A 12068-nucleotide genomic window follows, 5' to 3' on the forward strand; every position below is an offset into this window, starting at 1 on the left:
GTATATGATTGGGTTATGTTCCTGAAAACCGAATTGAATAGCAACTGATTGTATAGCAAGCAGTGTCAACTGAAAGGTGAGAGGTTGAAAGGCAGCAATGGTCATGAAAAAGCTGGAAATCATCTTTGAAAATAATCAAAAAAGTGAAATGGGACAAATTTATAGTGACATAAGGATATTCATATAGAGTAATTATATATGTGAAATGTGCACTGGTATATTGTATAGCACAGGAGACCTGTATAGAAAAAATGGCTGAACAACACAGAAGAAATAGGAAAGGATTTAGGAGACTAAGAGGGGGTTTACACGGTCTAACGGTTCGACAGACACGTGTTTAAAGTGATGTGTGAACGGGGTATTTGGTGTTTAACCAACGTGTTCGACAACCAAATACCCCATTCACACGTTAGAGGGGGTTTACATGGTCTAACGGTTCGACAGACACGTGTTTAAAGTGATGTTTGAACATGTGAACGGGGTATTTGGTTGTCGAACACGTTGGTTAAACCCCAAATACCCCGTTCACACATCACTTTAAACACGTGTCTGTCGAACCGTTAGACCGTGTAAACCCCCTCTAAGCCAGGAAAAGTACCATGTGAGGATGTAGGCTTTGTTGGTACAATGTTTTGCTTGTTTGAGCTCTATCAAATGTTTGATAAAACTCAAAATTATCTACCAATAACAACTTTGCCCTTAGATGAATCTTTTCCTGACTTATTTGTAGGCAGGGGGCTTTCTCTTCTATTTAGAAAACTCTAATATAGCTCAATTTCCATCCATAGTAAAGGTTGCTGGAAAAGCTTCATATATTGAAAACTCCATATATGTGGTTTGAATGTGGTGAATGATGATTGTGTTACGATTATGGGTGTGCAGTTGGCAACCCTGGTACGAGGTCAAAGGTCACCGTGTAGAAATAAGGGTTAACGAGGCATTGGCTGATGTGTATGGGCAGTGTGTATGTGGGGTGAATGGTAAGAAGGTGAGAGTAATAAAAGTGTAGTGGAAGAAAAATACAGACAAACCTTAGCTAGAGTAGGGTTGATAGGTGATACGAGTGAAAGAGAAACTAGTGAGAAGAGTCTTCGTTAGCGAAGAAACAAGAATCAGAAGAACCAGGAAATAACGCGGATAAGGTGATACGTCGCTCCGTGAACGCAAACTATCTAGGCATGGCCAAGGCGACTAACACGAGGGAGCTGTTCAATATGGGCAGACGTTTGATGGCAATGGAGACCCCCCCCCGCATGGCTCAAAAAAGCAGAATTAGTGGAAAAATTAACCGGTGTCAGCGACGTCGCGAGGTATATTGCCCTTAACTTGGAAGTCGACGTATTGGCCATCTACATAGAAAAAAAAAATATATATATGGTGATCAAGTCGATCCAGAGAAATTGAAAAAGAGGCTGGAAGAAGCATTCGCTGAGAGTGCGTTCGAATTGTTTAATCAGCCTCAAAAAATGCACTGGGCTGGCAAACAGGACGTTTTTCCCAAGGAAATTAGGAGATTAGTGGGACTATTGGCATTCAAAGGCGAAGGTTTAGAGTAATTAGTTAGAATGGTGTTTGTGAATGGCTTTCCAGATCACGTATCCGCTGGGCTACAGGAAGCAGATAATGCCGTGTCTGCGAGCATAGACATGTTGATAGTCCGTGCTGGACTTCTCACAAGGACGCAGAAGGGTATGCCTTTAGCTGCCGAAAGGCCAAAGATCGATGTGCCATCCCGATGACTCACCTGGGAGACCTGTCAGTGGTAGAGCCCACTGGGTGATAGAAAAGGGAAAACGCAGGAGTCCAGGGGTGATCACAGCGGATGGAGGGGAACATCTAGGATGCGTTGTTATATGTGTGGGCACCCCGGGCATTGTAGAGAGAAGGAGCCTGTCTGTTACGAATGCTAAGAACCTGGACATATCACTCAACAATGCGAGCAGGAAAACGGACAGGGGGCGGCTGCTGTGCGAGCTGTCGCCCAGTCAATTTAAGGGCGCTCTCCAACTGTATGCCGATTGTAGATGTCTGGTTGAGAGGAAGACGTGCAAGAGCACAAATAGATTCTGGCTGTTCAACCACGATTGTAACGACTGACCTGATTAAAGGATTCAGACAGGGAGATATGGCCCTGATGACAGTTGATGGAAGGGAGACAAAGTGCGAGGACGACCAGGAAGTTGAAATGACGGTGGAGGGCATTCCGATACAAGTAAGAGTGCTTGTTATTAGAACGCTCATAGAAGGAATTGAAGTGGTGCAGGGAATGGAAGCAATTACACAGCTCGGAGAAGTCGTCGGATAGATGGAGGAGGAAGTATGGGTAAAGTCAAAGGATAGGAAGTGCGTCGCAATGGACGAGGGGTATCGTAACAGAGGTAGATTCGCGAACTCTGTCGATGGAGTGTCGCGACATATCCTGGATCTTCGTCGTGTGGTGGATGGCGGAGAAAACGAGAAAGAGAATCACGACGCGGTAGTGGATAGGGGAGTGACGCCTCGACAACCGCAGCGTAATAGGCGTTCTCCAAGATGGTTGCAGGACTACGAAGTAGAAAGTGGAGGAGACGAAGAATAGGTTGATCTCGAGATCAGGTGTGTGTGTGGTATGAATGTGGTATGGGTATAGGTGTGCAGTTAGCAACCCTGGCACGGGGTCAAAGGTTATCGTGTAGAAAGGAGGGTTGACGGGGAGTTGGCCGATGCGTATGGGCAGTGCGTACGTAGGGCGAACGGTGAGAAGGTGCGAGTGATAAAAGTACAGTGGAAGAAAAATACAGACAAACCTTAGCTGCTAGAATAGGGTTGATAGGTGATACGAGTGAAAGAGAAACTTGTGAGAAAGGTCTTCGTTAGCGACGTTATCGAAGAAACAGGAATCAGAACCAGAAAATAACGCTGATAAGGTAAGTGCGTCGCTTTGTGAACGTAATCTATTTAAAAAGTAAGAAACTTATCACCGGAAATTATATGAAAAATATAATATAAAATTCACAACTGAGATAGCCTCCCTCATGAAAAAGAGAATAGAATAAATGAAGAACCTAATAGTGCAAGAAAAATTAACGCTCAGTGACTATACAATGGCATCACAAAACAAAGAAGAATGGGAGAAATGCAGAGAGGCCTAAAGACAGGGATATAAAAAGCAGTATAAAAATAAAATAATGAATGTTTCGCCCACTCATGAAAAATAATTGAAAAAATTATACATATATTATTGTAATGGGTGTGGACTCAATACAAATTCAGACCTGTCTTCGCTTGTCTAAAAGTCTTTCAATTAGAAGTAGTTCAATAAAGTTTACGATAAGAGGATTTACATTCATTCTACGATCGGTTGTATAGCCGGTGTTATAAAATACATTTGTTTACATTTCGCAATAGCTCCAGTTCGGTGCAGTACGGAAGTGCACGGCACAATTCTGCAGAAGGTGTATTGGGTAGCACTGCGGTAGTTGCAGTTCAGCCTTTTACCAGTAAGTATGATATCTTTGTAAATGAATAGTTATTGCACATTGTCTATTTTACATTTATCTACTTGAGGAGATTAGTTTTTGATAAGACAAGGGAAGTATTCAATAGACAACATCTATTAATTAACAACGAACCGGTACTACGTAACTATTATATATATGAATGTTTCAATGTATACGTGAGCTTTGAAGAAAAATTGTTTAGGATGAGAAAAGTGGGTATTTTTTGGGGGAGGGAAGGCAATTAGTTGCATATTCTATCCAGTAGTACAGTACTACTAATAGAAGGTCTGTTTTCATCAGAAATATATCCAGGTTATATATATTATTATTATTATTATTATCATCATCATTATAATAATAATAATAATAGAGGGGCCAATGATAATGTAGTAGCATAGTCAAGCCTTTAAAAAATATACAGGATATAGGTATGGCAGCTGTACTCTGAAAATTCATCGCAAGGAGTATAGCAGTTTTCTGAGGATGTGTAAATATGTCGCTGATGTATTCGTAGTCGATCATAACAGCAAATACAGCATTGTATCAGTTGTACTGTTTTTGCTATTATAGTTATGATCTAATCTAACATATCCTATCCAGACCTAACCTAACCAGACCTAACCCAACGTAATGTGATTGATTTGGATGCTTTCCAGTGGAATGGCTGTTGAATTTTTTTCTACCATGGATGCAATGGAACCCCAGCTCGGAAAACTTTAACCAGTCATGATTACACTGCCTTTTCAGAGCACATTTTAATGCCAATTTAATTGTTTGGGATCTCTGTGTATATATCTTATTATAATGTTATTGTTCATAGGTTTGGGCTACATTTTGCAACTTTTCAAGTGAAATAGATTTAGAATTAAGTTAGAATTTCACCTGGAGCGGCACATCAGCTACAGCCATTTTGAATTTCTGACTTGTGGTGTCCAGAGCTGCAGAAGTGGAACTCTCTTTGATCATATGCAGAAGTGTGCTGAACTCCTAGCCATAATAATTCGGAGTATGGCTTTCATACCTTTAACCAGTTTGTAAAAAAGCACTATGTTTAAGCATAGATGGGGGAATCTTGTACGTTGAACTCTTGTTTAAACAATGATACATCACGTAATTGGAAAACTTACAAGATGTAATTCTTGAGTAGAGAGAAATTTTGCAATGCGCATATTCTTTTTTAAGACTTTTTACTTTAGGTATGAGATTAGTATTTGAATTTATGCAAGGGTAGTCACAGTGCCCATGCCCTTTTCAAATTGTATTCTTAGGTGTATACCTGGCTTACATGTTTGCAAATAGCTGTTGCTGTCCAGCATCCTAAAATGGAAATGAGCAGATCATAAGAGACCTGAAATGAATGAAATTACATATTTTGGGGTGTCATGCATCTGTAAGACCATTAAAACTGTGGCAAATTCTTTCTGATATTCTCTCAAGTGCAACCTTCACTCCATTCTGTATCAAGTACAGTAATAATGATATACAGTAAAGTAATGTGTATCAAGTACCGCTTCAGTAATAATGGTATTAATTATTGCATCTAACTAGGAACCTGCAGCCCCACAAAGCCTGGTAGTGGTCCTTGGACCATCTTATAGGTCTCTCAAGAAAGGAACTTTGGACCATTTTGTGTTGTATTAGTCGGGGAGTCTTTCTCTGTTCCTACCTGAAAGTGGAAGTAGGGTAGCTGTCATCAGTAACCAACTGTCTTAATGTGAAAAAGTGGAGGATATACAGTTGAATTTGATAGAGATCTTGGACCTGATACAGAGACTGATTGGGGCTACAGCTCCAGATGGAGGTCAGGGTGTTGATGGGTTTTGAAAATGAGCAACAGGGATGATGAAACTAATTTGCATTTTGAAGAACCACCATTAGCTGGTACCCATCATTGATACCATGGGTGCTTTGTATTTTGCTATAAACATTGAAGCTATTAGTATTTGTTTGCAGTGAATTTTCCTGGTCTTCTCTAATTTTGCCTGAAGGGGGGAGGAGATAGAATTGCCATGTATATGAAGAGGCTAGCCCTGCTGTGGATGTGCTGTGTCTTAGTGCATTGCTTACGGTCAGGGCAGTAGGTGGGAGACAGAAAGGAAACGGGTGATGGATAGAAGTGTGATAGATGAGGCTGGGTGCATGCCTGGGATGGTTACCTCCCTGTTAACCTCTTCAATATGAGCCAAATTCTTGCAGGCAGTATTAGCTGCCTGATGTACGATGATGCATCACAGTACTCACATTACATAAAGTTACAGCTGTATTACTCATTCTCTTTTACTCTGAATGTTAATAGCCACAGAAAATATGATCAGCCCAGTTCACAGAATATGGGGGTCACTTGGCTACAACTACAAAATAAATATAATCAAGACGCTGATGCCAGCATCCTCATATAACCACTCGCTCCTCATGACGCCTATGTAGGCATCATTATCGAAGGGGCTAAGAGGGAAGAACCCTTTGGTATATAAATAGGTAGATTTTCTATTGAAAGTGATTATAGAAAAATATATATTTTTAATAGAAACAAACTATTTTTTTATATATAGGAAAATAGAATAGATAAAATGGATTGGCATTATCAATGTCTAGGAAGTTGTATGTGTCATTAATGATCTTGTTAAAGAAATTCAGAATTTAGCTACAATAAGATGATTACTGTCATGTGTCTTGGGGGTATGCAAAGGCTTACTTGTCTAGATATCTTGTGCCTGCATACAGAAACCAAAATTCTACCTGCAGAACACGACATGGAAATGACAGGAAAACAATTCTATACCAGAACCTTAACATACTACTCAGACATAACTTGTAGTACACACAATGTCCACACAAAGACATACACACTCAGATCACTAAACATGCTCTTCAAGACAGACAATCAAACTCAATACTACTACACCAGCAACTCCAGACATAAGTGACTTGTTGTCCCACCTGGAAGATGTTGCCAGTTTCCAGGAGGCTGTGGGTCTCCTGCAAGAGAGACCAGGGTCAACGATTTGATTGATCTTATTCATGATACGAATCTACTGTAGCCTTGAGTTTCACTAAATAGAAAACCCACAGCCCCACAGTGGCTGGCAACAGTCCTCAGGCCCTCCAACAGATCTGTGTTGTATTGGTGTGGGATTGTTTGTCATCAGCTGAAAGTTGTAAGGAGAGGGAAGTAGTCCCTGAATTTAAATTCTCCATGTATGAAAAGGTGTAAGAAATACAGTTGAAGCTGATAAGGAGAGATCTTGGGCTCAGTCTGGATACTGAGTGTCAGCACCCTAGGGCTGCTGCTCCTGATGCTGGTGAGAGGAGGTTGATGGCTGTTGAAAATGGGTGGCTTGGCTGCCCATCTCGCAGGACCATCTCCTTCACTGGTCTCATGTGTGTGTGTGTGTGTAGTCTAGGTATATATATATATATATATATATATATATATAATACACAGACACACACACTAATTATAGAATTATGAAAGGAATGGAAATCCTAGATAAGAATGATTTATTGAAATGGGACAATGGAAAAACAAGAGGACATGAAAAAAAACTCAAAAAAGATAATTACAGAAAAGATCTGAAAAAAATAGCTTACCACACAGAGTGATAGATACCTGGAACAAATTAGACAAAGAAACAGTGTGTGCAACCACTATTCAAGATTTAAAAAAAAAAAAACGATGCTGAAAGATACAAAGACGGGTCATCATGAGCATAGCTCCCTTCCCGTATAATTCAACTAGGTAAATACACACATATCACAGAAAACCCACTGTCAGAGTGAAAGAAACTTGTAAGGACAGTAACTTCTATATTTCAGCTGCCAACTGCAGCCGAAATATAGAAGTTACCATACACACACACACACACATATATATATATATATATATATATATATATATATATATATATATATATATATATATATATATATATATATATATATATATATTCCTTAGGTGTTTATCCAGGTGAAATTTAAAATTAAACTATATTACATCCAGATGCCTCTGCTTGAAGTAATATCTGTTAATTGATGATAAGATTAATCAAGATGGAACGTGAGACTTCTTGGATTGGAGGTTTCCATCCCAACCTAATCCCCCCCCCTTCCCCCTATATTGAATAAAATTTCCTGGTATTGGACAAAACACATCCTTAGATATATTGTATGCGACCCATTGGTACAAGAGAGGTGGGGATGATTATCGTTCACCAGAACTGGGCGCGTTCCTTGGTGCGTTCCGCTTTAGTTTGCCCGCGGTTAGCGCTCCCAAACTATTAAAGCTTAAGAGACAGGAGGTTCATACTGAAATGAAAGTCCGGTAGGCCACATACTATACACAAAAGAAAAATTTCGTAGGCCACATTACTATACCGGCACTTGTATTGCTTTTTGATAGTTTGGGAGCGCTAACCGCGGCCAAACTAAAGCGGAACGCACCGAGGAACGCGCCCAGCTCTGTCGTTCACCATAATATAGCAAATGAAATTCTCCATGGCAGTGGAAAGTTTAGTGAGTGACGTGGATAGTCGTAGTGCATGGATACAGGCTAGAAGTAGTCAGACACTGGAGGTTGTTCTATGTTTATCTAAATTTAGATTCAGATTAGATATTCTCCGCTCTGCAGAGGTGTGGACGAGTGTGGATGAGTTTAGGTTTTTGGTGGGGTTTATCGTAGTTTAATGAAATCGTTCCCAATACCCCCTGAATAGGTGACCCTTTCCCGCATCAAGTGGGTCTTTCCCTTATAATCCTGCTGTCGTCAGATTTTATTCATCTCTGACGCTTCCTTGGTAGCGTAGGGGGTTAATCTGTGGTACGTAACATTATTGTTGTTGTTGTTGCTGTCAAAGAGTGACGTTTCATGGCCGACAACAGATGAATGATATTGAAAAGATTTCGAGTTGGAATTTTCATGGATATAGAGGAACGAGTGTGATGAAGCATAAATCGTAGGCTCGTCGGTCAGACTTACAGGGATTTGCTCCAAGTCCAGTCTGCGGTGGGTCTGTAAGGGGCTTCTGTCACGTACCGATAACGATTGTGATAAACGCGTGACGTAAGGTGACCATGAACGGACGGGAACTCGGGTACGTGACGTACAGCAGACTTTCCCAATTTATTTGTATATCAATCTTTGTACCAATGGAGACGTTTATTATGATCTGGGAACACGAGCCTTAGACTCGTTTCCCAAAATCCGTGGGCACCACCGATTATTATCAGAGCTGGGCGCGTTCCTCTGTGCGTTTCGCTTTAGTTTGGCCGCATTTAGTGCTCCCAAACTATTAAAGCAATATAGGTGCCGGTATAGTATGTGGCCTACCTTTTGGATATGGCTTACGAAATTTTTCTTTGGTATATTATGTGGCCTACCGGACTTTTATTTCGGTATGAACCTGTCTTAAGCTTTAATAGTTTGGGAGCGCTAACCGCGGCCAAACTAAAGCGGAACGCACCGAGGAACGCGCCCAGGTCTGGTGATTATACACAAATTAGTGCCATCTCATGCGATGGATGCGGAATTCAAGGTCACCAGATGCGGACGTGATTCTGCCAGCGTCTCCTGAAGGCTCTCGAAAATCGTCATCTTCGTCTCTCTTGGAGAGGGCACGTCGCCAGGCCTCTTCGCTCGCTGTGGGTGTTGTCCTTGAAGAAGCATTTTGGAGCGGCTTCTTGAGGTATCCATAGTTGTCCTTTCTTTGCGTGCGTGGCAGGGAATTGGTATTGCTAAGAGATGAGAGAGGGAGATGTTAGGCTAACTTTAGATTTACACCATTCGGGGATTGACGTAGACTTTGAAGAACAGTTGATTTAGTATGGTGGGAACGAATATGGATGGTTCGAGACGTAGCCTTCTGTTGCCAGGGTGCCACGTGTGATCTCCGAGTACCAGAAACTGTTTTTCCTTTAGATATCTTGAGTCTAATTTGGTGGGCACTATTCACCCGGTTGGGTCCATTGTGCTGCCGGTGGGACCGTGTAGAAGATAAGGTTGCCATGTTGATGCCTGTCTCGATTATCTGGGTTTGGGGTCGTGTGCAGAACCTGGCTTGAAGGAAAATTGGTGCCGTGTGCAAAGCATCGCTCAGAGAATACCCCCATCCCTGACAAGGCTGGACTGTGTTCATGATACCAGGCACTTTGTAGTACATAATGGTTGCTGTACAGGGTTGTCCGAACGTCTTGTTACCCCTACCAACAGAGGCACAAGTATTACAGTAATACAAAATACATGTCATGGATTCTGTTTACTTACTGTAAGAACAATAGAACAAAGTAAGAACACTGGAACAAAATGTGTTCCCATCGTAGTATTGTCGTCTTCGTAGGAGCTGGTTTGCAGTCTTTCGGTGACGTCATGTCGCACAACAGCCACCGTTATGCCCTTCTTGCCTGAATGCACACGCTCATGCGCCCATACACTTACAAGCAGCCTGAATCCAGGACATGTATTTTGTATTACTGTAGTACTTGTACCTCTATTGATAAGAGTAACAAGACATTCGGACCATCCTGTAGTTTGAAGTCTCTTTTCCGTTGGTTTGACATGAATACTATACTGGGAATCCACTTGTGTGGAATGTAAGCAGTATTCACACTCTACCCAAGATCAGTGGAATTCTTGCATGAACTTCAAACAGAAGGGATTAACTTTTTGATAAGCCCACGTATACAGTAATTTAACCTCCCCCCCCCTCCACTTCCTTTTATTTCTTTAGGATTTGGACCACACGGAAGCTCAGACCCACTTAAATGTGACAGAGAAGTACAGGAACTACATCAGTATCGCTGCGCTGCGAGTCGTTACTCCGACTCTCGAGGACGGGGAGTTGGGTGTGTGTGGGTGTAAGGTCACAGCATTACCCATAGATCAGTCATATATGAGTTCTGAGTTCTCTTCCGGGAGGGTAAAAAACTGTCGATCACGAGTCCAACACGTGACCCAAGACTATGGTGAATCACTAAAAGCGAAATGCTTATCCCCAGTCCCAAGCGGTCGGAGGAGCATCCCGTTACCGTGGACCCCAGTATTGGTCGCTATACGGCGGGAGCTCTAGGGGCGCTCCGTCCCCGAAATTTTAATTTCTAGACTCTAGTGCAGCGTTTCTCAACCTTTTTACCCTTGCGTAACCTTTAAAATAAATTGCATGTCTCAAGGAACCCCTGCGCAAAAAAAAAAAAAAAAAAAAAAAAATATATATATATATATATATATATATATACATATATATGCTAATAACAAGTGGTCTACTTTGCATATATATATATATATATATATATATATAATATATATATACCATATTTTTCTCATTATATTTTCATCGTAATAATAGGTTAGATAGGATGGTGTCTATATTACATTATTACAATAACCAAGAATATGTCGTGCGTGTTTAATTGTACGTATATGAAATTAGATAAAAAATCAAAAGTGCATTAGCTTATCTCACTTGTTCTCGCGGAACCCTTAGGGACCATTTTCAGTGTCCGTACCCCTTAATTATCTAAAAAAAAAAAAAAAAAAAAAAAAAAAAAATCCTCGTACCACAATCCAATATAAATGTAATGCAAACTTGCGAAAAGGATTAGTGATACAAACCTTACTGATAAATTATTAAATATATATAATGACTAAACAAAGGTACTTTTTTATTTCAAATTAGAAATCTCAATTAGTAGGATACAGTGAATGCACATTATGCTTTCTCATTGTAAATATACATTACCATTGCACTGTGGCTATCATGCCTCGTACCCCCAGGGTTAAGGCTTCGTACCCCGTGGGGGGTACAGGTACCCCAGGGTAAGAACCAACGCTGGGGCAAAGTTTCGGACCCCCTGGGTGAGTCTGCCCAGGGTACAGCAAGGGGGAAGGGGATTCCTGGTCATCTCTGCCCCGGGAGCTCAACAACAGTTCGTGGAAATGACTGACAGGTAACAAGGCAATCTGTTCTCACTTCCTGTGAATCTCGTAACCCAGTAATGAGTACCTGCAGGTGGTGATCCTGCGAAGTGAAGAGCAAAGCTGCTTCCTTTTTCAGAACCCGTCAATCCCTCCTCGCCTCCATCAGGAGTGACAATTGGTTTCTGGACCGGACCCAAGACCTCTGTCAACTTCAACTGTGTGTGTGTGTCTCTATATATATATATATATATATATATATATATATATATATATATATATATATATATATATATATATATATATATGTGTGTGTGTGTGTGTGCAGAAGAAATTACTTGAACGCGTGATTCTAGTATGCAGAAAAACCAGTAGGAAAATAACATTGGTCGCATTTCTGTTTTCCTAGTGTTTTTATTGCACACACACACACACACACACACACACACACACATATATATATATATATATATATATATATATATATATATATATATATATAATGTACAACACTGAATGGGTCCCAGTGAACAGATATCCTTGGCTGTACCACGTTTCAATTTCTGCATGGTGGCCTCCTCGAGTCTCTCGATGTTGATGGCTTAGAATCAAAGTGAATTGTGGTTGATATATATATATATATATATATATATATATATTATATATATATATATGTGTGTGTG

The sequence above is a fragment of the Oratosquilla oratoria genome, chromosome 37, assembly GCF_046742065.1.
Source record: "Oratosquilla oratoria isolate Oo_2021 chromosome 37, ASM4674206v1, whole genome shotgun sequence".
In the NCBI taxonomy this organism is placed as follows: domain Eukaryota; kingdom Metazoa; phylum Arthropoda; class Malacostraca; order Stomatopoda; family Squillidae; genus Oratosquilla; species Oratosquilla oratoria.